This window comes from Odocoileus virginianus, chromosome 16 (genome assembly GCF_023699985.2).
Source record: "Odocoileus virginianus isolate 20LAN1187 ecotype Illinois chromosome 16, Ovbor_1.2, whole genome shotgun sequence".
NCBI lineage: Eukaryota > Metazoa > Chordata > Mammalia > Artiodactyla > Cervidae > Odocoileus > Odocoileus virginianus.
Genome location: NC_069689.1, coordinates 15,543,165 through 15,552,022, shown reverse-complemented (window position 1 = coordinate 15,552,022; position 8,858 = coordinate 15,543,165). Strand labels below are relative to the sequence as shown.

The 8,858-nt window shown below is 48.3% G+C and overlaps 1 long non-coding RNA gene across 1 annotated transcript; it reads right to left on the bottom strand.

Annotated features, from left to right (window-relative positions):
• Positions 1-272: 272 nt before the first annotated feature.
• LOC139038694 (uncharacterized) lies at positions 273-7,890 on the bottom strand. The gene is made up of 3 exons (XR_011491759.1): positions 7,658-7,890; positions 5,587-7,088; positions 273-2,395 (listed from the first exon to the last, which is right to left on the bottom strand). It is a non-coding gene; the product is annotated as an uncharacterized lncRNA (long non-coding RNA).
• Positions 7,891-8,858: the final 968 nt, after the last annotated feature.

Genomic DNA, 8,858 nt, shown 5'->3' with positions numbered 1-8,858 from the left:
CCTTGAATTTTCCAGCTTCTGGAGACTGCCTGCATTCCTTGACTTGTGGCTCCTTCCATTCTCAAAGCCAGCCATTCCGGTCGAGTCCTTCTCACTTTGCATACCTCCAGACACTGGCTCTCCTACCTGCTTCTTCCAAATCTAAGGGCCCACAGGATTACACTGGGGCCAGGTAATCCAGGCCAACCTCATTATTTTGAGGTCAACTGACTGGCAACCTGATTCCATCTACAAGTTAATCCTCCCCTTGCCAGATGAGATAACACAGGACATGGACATCTTTGAGCCTTTATTCTCCCTACCACATCACCCTTTGGGGATGATGGACCCAGTTGCTGGTCCACCCATAAGGTTTGGCGCACCTCAAACCCACAACAGACAACAAGCAAAGGCCTTCTCTCTCTCTCTCTCTCCTAGGATAAAGAAAGGGTAGGTGAGAGGACTGAGTAGATGACTTCCTAACATCAGATTCTTTGGGAGGTAAAATAGGTTCCGTGATCCTGAAGAGGGCATCTGACCCAGAAGTTCACGGACAGGTTGGCCCCAGGCCTGTAGGGTACCTGGGAGGGGGTGGGGCCCACTTGTACTTGAGGATGCAGGCTCAAGCTTGGACTTGAGTTTCAGAAAAACCAGCTATTGGCTGTTGGCAAGAGCAGAAGCCAAAAGATTTACAGAGAGAAGGGACACAGACATCATGAGGCACCAAGAGCCATGAGATAGAGGCGCTGGGAGCAGGAGGCTCTGGTCCACTCGGGAAGAGAGTGGCTGAGCCATGGTAATGGGACAGTGACAAGAAGGGCATGTTCCTGGATGCTCCACAGCCCCAGCCCTGCTCCAGCCATGGATCCACTGACCAGTCCTTCTAGCCTGACCATCTTCAGCATCCCATGGCACTCTCACCCTCTCCTCCTACCTGGGGCTTTTCAGATCTATATCATGTGCTGCCTGGGCTACACTGCTCCACATTCCTGGAAGCATCCTGGAGGGCGGGGGGACTGGAGTTTCATGCAAAACCCTCCCCAAGTGGAGAAACGCCTCTCCCTGTTGTCCTGGGGCAGAGATTTCTGAGAAACAATCCTATCCACCTTAGAAGGTCCTCGAGGTGACAGGGGCCCAGCACGCACAGCGGTGGCCAGTTCAGGAAAGCATCTTGTGTCACCTCCCCTCCTTCGTGGCACCCCTCCAGCCAGCATCTCCTTCTGGTCCGGTCACTGCCCAAACAGCACCCTGCTCAGAAGCCTGCATCTCAGTCTCTACTCAGAAGGAACCCAGGTTAGGGCTGTCTGTGGTGTTGGTGGCCCAGGTGTTGTCCCTTCTGGCCAAGGCCCTTCTAGTCATGGGTCCTGGGGCTGTGGGTGGCCTCATCTCAGCTGCATGGTGTCAGCATTTCACAGCAGCAGCCTGGAAGCCCGAGGGCACTAACCGTCAGGGCCCCAGCACTGCCCAGAGGAAGGAGGAGGTGAATGGTCCCTGGAGGCATTCAATCCCAGGTCTGGGCAGCTGAGAGGTTCAGGACCATCTGTTCTCCCACTCCCAGGAGCCATCCCCCTCCCCATCTTTCTAGTCTAACCTAGTTCATGGTTTCTATCTCTCAAAGCCAAGAGCCTGAGACCATCTGGAGGATGTGATGGGCTCCTGCCCATGAGCTCTACATGTCCTCCTGGTTCCCAGGCACCAAGCCCCTCTCTCGTTCCTGCTGCTCATCTCCTATCTCCCTTCCCTCCATGGGGATGCCAACAATCTCCCAGCACTTGGGGTAACCAGACAGTGTCTCTGACTCCTAGCCTGTACAAGCCCCCACCCGCTCTTGATAGCCTCCCAGCATCCTGTGGCCGCTACACACGTGCCCTAAGACCTCGGAGTCCGCCATGAAGCTGGTTTCTCCCAGCACCATCTGCATGGAGCTGCAGACAGAGACCAAGGGATCCTTCCGGGCTAAAAGGAGGGCGGGGGCATCCAGAGGCTACGTGGGTGCCCAGATCCTAGGCCTGGTTTCAAGTGCTGACACTTCCATCTCTTAGTGTGTGACCCAGAGCAACTCACTGCCTCTCTCTGAGCCTCAGTTTCCCTATGTGTAAAATGGGGCTAACCATATATACTTCACAAATGTGCCTTAAGTATTAAATATAGTAGCAATTATAGAAAGCCTAATTCTGTTGAAAAGGAGATGCTGAATAATAGTTTATAGTCACTTATTAGTATTGGTGGTGGGAGAGAAGATAAAAACTTCCAGGCTGGCTGGCTGGTTTTCATGGGGTGCATCCTTGGCATCTTCAGGGGTTCCTGGTTTGGGTAGAAGCTCCCACAGCAGATGACCGAAGTCCCACTGCTATGCCTGCCTCCCATGACCTTGAACTGCAGAGGATGAAAGGCCTTGAGCTGTCCTGACGTTGCCCTGTAAGTAAATGAGAATGTCATTAACTGAGTATAGTGAACAGTGAAAGTCGTGTCTGACTCTTTGTGACCCCATGGACTGTAGCCCGCCAGGTTCCTCTGTCCATGGAATTCTCCAGAATACTGGAGTGGATAGCTGTTCCCTTCTCCAGGGGATCTTCCCAACCCAGGGATAGAATCCAGGTCTCCCGCATGGCAGGCAGATTCCTTACCATCTGAGCCACCAGGGAAGCCCAAATGAGCCCAAATAGTACTGAGGAAATATGCTGGGGCCAGAGTGAGCGTGGGGGGCGGGAGGTGGGGAAGGGAGCGCACATCCCCACAGTGGCTGAACCTGACCTCTGCACGGTTCACGTGGCTGCCTCCACTCACACTCACCAAGTGTGATGCATTCTCACCCACGATGGACGCAGGAAGGCAGTTCTGAGCTGAGAATGCACCATCTTGTCTGTCTGTGTGTGTGTGTGTGTGTGTGAGAGTGTGAGAGAGATGGGATGTTTGTGAGTTGCTGGGAAGTTTGTGTGATGTGTACTGGATGTGTGTGGTTAGGGTGTGGATACACACATGTGAGTTGGAAGCTACTCTCTTGAGGCATAGTTGATTTGCAGTATTGTGTGAGTTTTAAGTCTACAACGCAGTGATTCACAATTTTTAAGGGTTATATTCCACTTGTTGCTACTGTTGAGTCACTGAGTTTTGTCTGACTCTTTTGAGACCCCATGAGCCATAGCCTGCCAGACTCCTCTGTCCATGAAGGTGTCCAGGCAAGAACACTGGAGTGGGTTGCCATGTCCTTTTCCAGGGGATCTTCCTGACCCAGGGATTGAACCCACGTCTCCTGCGTTGTCAGGCAGATTCTTTACCACCGCGCCACCTGGGAAGCTATGCTCCACTGACATGTTGGCTCTGCTCCCTGTTCTGTACAATACATCCTGCCCACTTACCTGTGTTATACACAGTGGTTTGTGCCTTTTAGTCCCCTCCACCATCTTGCCCCTCCCCCTCGAGTCTCCTTTAGATTGAGAGGTCAGGCCAGCCTCTTGGAGAGGTGACATTTGAGCCTAAATGGCCAGAAAAGCTGGCCATGAAAGACGAGGCAATCTGAGCAGACCTTCCCCAAGGTCTGGCATGTGGTACCCCATCAACCCCATCTGTTACTTGGCGTCACCCTTGGTGAAGGGACGTGAGGGGTATAGACAGAGCGAGGCAGCAGGCCAACACAGCAATGAGCCACCAAGCCCTCTAAGCCACATGGAAAAAAGTTCCTGGACAAGCTTCCAAAGGAGCCCGAGGAGCACTGTGCTCCTGATGGAGTCTTTCTTCCAAGCGTGTCATCCTTTCTGACGACATCACGCAAAGACCTGCCCAATGCGTCATGGCCCCCAGGCCTCCTCTCTTTTCTTTCTTCCTTTCTTTTTTTTTTAAATTGTCTCCCAGGACGTATTTGAATTCCTTACTCTCAACGAACACGGTTAGGTTTTTTGTTAGTTCCCCAGCCAGTTATCTACCAGGGAGCTGCTACAGAGTAAAGTGACTTATTTTAGAATAGAAGATCTATGTCCTGAGAACCCTCTATCACCAGGAAGAGAAGATTAGTAAATCCTAGAATTGCCTTTCTCAAATAATATTGTTATTCCGATGTAACTTTTCTAAACTGATGACATCTACACACACAAAATAGAAAGCTTGGTGGCTCAAGGTTGGTGCAGGTGACAAGATCATGACTGATCCTGTAATCAGACATTAAAATACTGTACAGGGCTTCCTTGGTGGCTCAGTGGTAAAGAATCCACCTGTCAATGCAGGAGACACAGGTTGGATCCCTGATCTGGGAGGATCCCACACGCCACAGAGCAGTTAAGCTCATGTGCCACAACTATTGAGCCTGTGCTCTAGAGTCTGAGAACTGCAACTCCTGAGCCCTTGCATCGTAACTACTGAAGCCTGTGTGCCCTAGAACTGATGCTCAGCAGTAAGGGAGGCCACCGCAATGAGAAGCCGGCATACTGCAATGAGAGAGTAGCCCCTGCTCACTGCAGTTAGAGAAAAGCCTACACAGCAATGAAGGCCCAGCACAGCCAGTAAATAAACAAATTTTAAAAAAATTATTTTTAAAAAATACAGTATAAACGAGAGTCAGGTGATACACCATCAGAGTATCAATTCTTTCCCCCAGTGGTTGTTCTGGGACTCACTGCAAGGTCAGGCATCTTCTTCCTAGGGGGTGTACCAAAGGCAGCCTGCAGTGGAGGTTACGTTGACTTAGGAGGTGACAGCTTGCTTTTATGTCCATCTTGGACATTAGCCAACTTTGCTGGACATGACACATTTCTGGGACTTCAGTATTACCATCTTTACCTTGAAGCTGTTGATTCTATCAGTGATTCTCAAGTTGAAGCCAAGCAGCATCAGTACCACCTGGGTATTTGTTAGATGAGCTGCTTCCCTCGCCCCCGCTTGTACTTACTGAATTAGAAATTCTGGGACTGGGCTTCAGCTGTATGTGGTTTTTCTCCTAGTTTCATTGAGATGTAAGTAGAAAATTGCACTGTGTAAGTTTAGTGGGTTGCCATTCCCTTCTCCAGGGGATCTTCCTGATCCAGGGATCGAACCCAAGCCTCCTGCATTGCAGACAGATTCTTTACCATCTGAGTCACCAGGGGAGCCCAATTAGCACTTCCAGTTTTATTGAGATGTAAGTGGCAAACCAAACTACATTAAGTGTAGCACAGTGACTTTTTTGAATCTTTTTTTTGGTACTTTTTATTTTATATTGGAGCATAGCCAATTAACAATGTCGTGATAGTTTCAGGTGCAGAGCAGAGCAACTCAGCCATACGTACACACGCATCCATTCTCCCCCAGGCTCCCCTCCCATCCAGGCTGCCGTATAACACTGAGAAGCGTTCCATGTGCTGTTCAGTGGGTCCTTCGGTTATCCATTTTCAGTATAGCAGTGTGTACATGTCCATCCCAAACTCCCTAACTACCCCTTCTCCACATCCTTCCCCTCGGCAACCATGAGTTCATTCTGAGTCTGTGGGTCTGTTTCTGTTTTGTAAACAAGCTCATTTTTTTTGCAGAATTTTTTCTGAGTTCTGCAAAAAGATTCTGCAAGTAAGTGATATCATATAGTATTTCTCTTTCTCTGTCTAACTTACTTACTTCACTCTACACTCTAATTTGACTTACCTGCTCTTGAAATGATGACCCCTAGATTTAGCATTCCTCTTCTTTCTCAGAGAGCCCTGATGTATGTTCTCAGAGGAGCCCTTGGGCTACTGGATGGAGCCTGGGAAGAGGAGGGGTAGATGGGGCCCTGGAGATGGTACCCAGGCTGGAGAGGAAGGTGGCAAGTCTGGGGTGATGAGAATGGGCAGACCTCTCATCCAGCAACTTTGGTTTTCCCTGTGAAGTAGCAGGAGGGTCAATTGGAGGAAGAGGAAGGTGTAGAATTTGAGGGAAAAGAGAAGGACCAGAAGTTGAGAAACCATGGGCGGCTCTGGGGGGTGATCAGGGCCCTGCTGGTTGGCGCTTCTGAGTCGTCAGTGGCTTTAGGGCTGAACTGAGCTTGGCACGGGGGCAGGGGGCAGAGAGCAGAGAGGGACAGGGGTTCAGGGAGGGCGGTGGGCAATGTCCTGGGAAAGGCGAAGTCATATATGTCCTATGGGAAGAAGGGAGGTCATGGCCAGAAAGTAAAATGCTGATTTGGGGTAAAGGGGGCAGATTCAGTAGCCATGGGACTCCTTCCTCTCCCCCAAACCCTTTCAAATGTTAATAAAAACAAAAGAAGCCACATGATAATACTCTATAAGAACATGAGCACAGGCGAACTGCACTAGCAACTGAGAGAATCAAGACATGGTGAACTGACTAAAAGCAGAAGAAGGATCGAGCAGAACGGGGGTGTTTCCACTTAAGGCACAAAGAGGGTGGTTGTGCTCCGTCCCTCGGGTGTCTCCGACCCTTTGTGACCGTGTGGACTGCAGCACGCCAGTCTGCCTGCGGGATTCTCCAGGCAAAATACGGGCTGCCGTTGCCCCCTCCAGGGGATCTTCTGGGAACCAACCTGCGTCTCTTGCATCTCCTGCATCACAGGCTGGTTCTTTACTGCTGTGCCATCGGAGAAGCCCAAAAGGGAGATTCCACAGACAGGCCGCTCGACCACAGGCCCCGTGGGGGCTCGGCGTCTGAGGCAACGGGCACCATGGAAGGATTCAGGAATGAACCCTTTAGGACTCAAACAGGGGGAGGTGGGAAGAAGGTTTCTCTGCAAAATGGCTAGCATCCTCATCCCCCGCCTGACACCAGCATCAGACTCTTCCTTCCCTTGCCACCTCCAGCCCCAGGACAAGAGCTTATCCCCTGCAAAAATCAAATTAAAAATGGTAAAGGTGAGCCATGAAGCAGAGCAGCAGAGGATGCTGTGACCATCAGCGCATGGAGCTCTGGCACCCCCAGAAAACCAGGGGATCCGAAGGTTCTTCTCTGGAAATGGAGTGGCTCCGGGGGGAGCCCTGCAGCACCGACATTTGGAGGCTCCCCAGCAGCGTCCTTAGCTTCCTGCTGCGTTGCTCCTCCACGAGGCACACTTGTCACCGAGGCCAGCCCCCGTCTGCAGAGCCTCGGCCAGCTCACTCTTCAGCGCAAACTGACAGCTAAGGGAACTGGCCCTTTAAGGAAACCCCACTAACCTAAAAGCAAAGAAGAAAAGAGGCCAAGGATAAACAGTGCAGAAAATAGAAGAAAAAAATTTTAGGGACAATTTATATCTTCGCAAGGATGAAAGAGTACATCCATTAAAAAAGAACAGAATGTTGTAAAAGCAACAAGAATAAGCAGACATCTTGTATGTTAAAAATGTCCTAACAGACTGGAAGAAAAAGCTTTGCAAAGAATATGTCCATCTGATAAAGGACTTGAATCCAAAATATACAAAGAGCCCTGTAAACTCAACAATATGGAAACAACATAATTAAAAAGTTAGCAAAAGATGCAAACAGACACTTCACCAAAAATAATAATAATAAGATGGCAAATAAGGAAATGGAAAGATGGTCAACATCATTAGCTATCAGTGAAATGCAAATTAAAACCACAGTGAGATTCACTATACATCTATTAGAAAACTGCTAAAGTTAAAAAGATCACCCTAAGCTCTGGTAAACCCAGAACCACCCTATATTGCTGGAGGAATGAAAAGTAATACAGGCAGTTTGGAAAACAGCTTGGCAAGTTCTCAAAAAGTTAAGCATACACTTACCATGTGATCCAGCCATTCTGCTCACAGACATTGATCCAAGCAAAAAGGAAATACATGTCCATACCAAGATTTTTACATGAATGTTCATAGCAGCTTATTTGTGCTCACTCAGTCATGTGTGATTCTTTTTTTGTAATAGCCCTGAACTAGAAACAAACACCGTTGTCCATCAGCAGATGAGTGGATAAGCAAATTGTGGTCTATCCAGTTACACAACAGTGAGAAGTAGTGAACATCTGAAATACACAACAATGTGGGTGAATTTTGAAATACAAGCAGACCTGAGATACTGGGGCTCAATATTAGATCACAGAAATAAATCAAATGAAATAAATTGAATGAAAGCAAGTCACATGAAATTTTTTGGCTTCCTAGCACATGTAGAAATCATGCTTGATAAAGAAAGTGTGGTGTGTATATATATATTTACAATGGAATATTTCTTGGCCATAAAAAAGGATGAAATCATGCCATTGGCAGGGACACAGATGGCCCTAGAGATTGTCATACTTAGTGAAGTCAGACAGAGAAAGACAAACATCACACACATTGATTTTATGTAGAATCTTAAAAATAGTTCAAATGAGCCTACGTACAGAACAGAAATAGGCCCACAGACGTATAAAGCAAACTTAGGGTTTCCAAGGGGAAAAGTGGAGGGGAAGGATAAATTGAGAGATTGGGATTGACAAGTCCACACTACTACATATAAAATAGGTAATCAGCAAAGACCTCCCGCATAGCACACAGAGCTCTCCTCAATACCCTGTAGTGACCTATATGGGAAAAGAATCTAAAAAGAGGGGATATGTGGATATGTATAACTGACTCACTTGGCTGTGCACCCGAAACTAACACAGTATTGTAAATCAACTTTACTCCAAAAAATTAATTTTAAATGAAGTTATGCTTGCACTTTTCATGCTGCTCATGGGATTCTCAAGGAAAGAATACTGAAGTGGTTTGCCATTCCCTTCTCCGGTGGACCACGTTTTGTCAGCCTGCTTATTTAACTTATGTGCAAAGTACATGATGCGAAATGCCGGGCTGGATGAAGCACAAGCTGGAATCAAGATTACAGGGAGAAATGTCAAACCTCAGATACGCAAATGACACCACCCTTACGGCAAAAAGTGATGAAGAACTGAAGAGCCTCTTGATGAAAGTGAAAAAAGAGAGCGAAAAAGTTCGCTTTAAACTC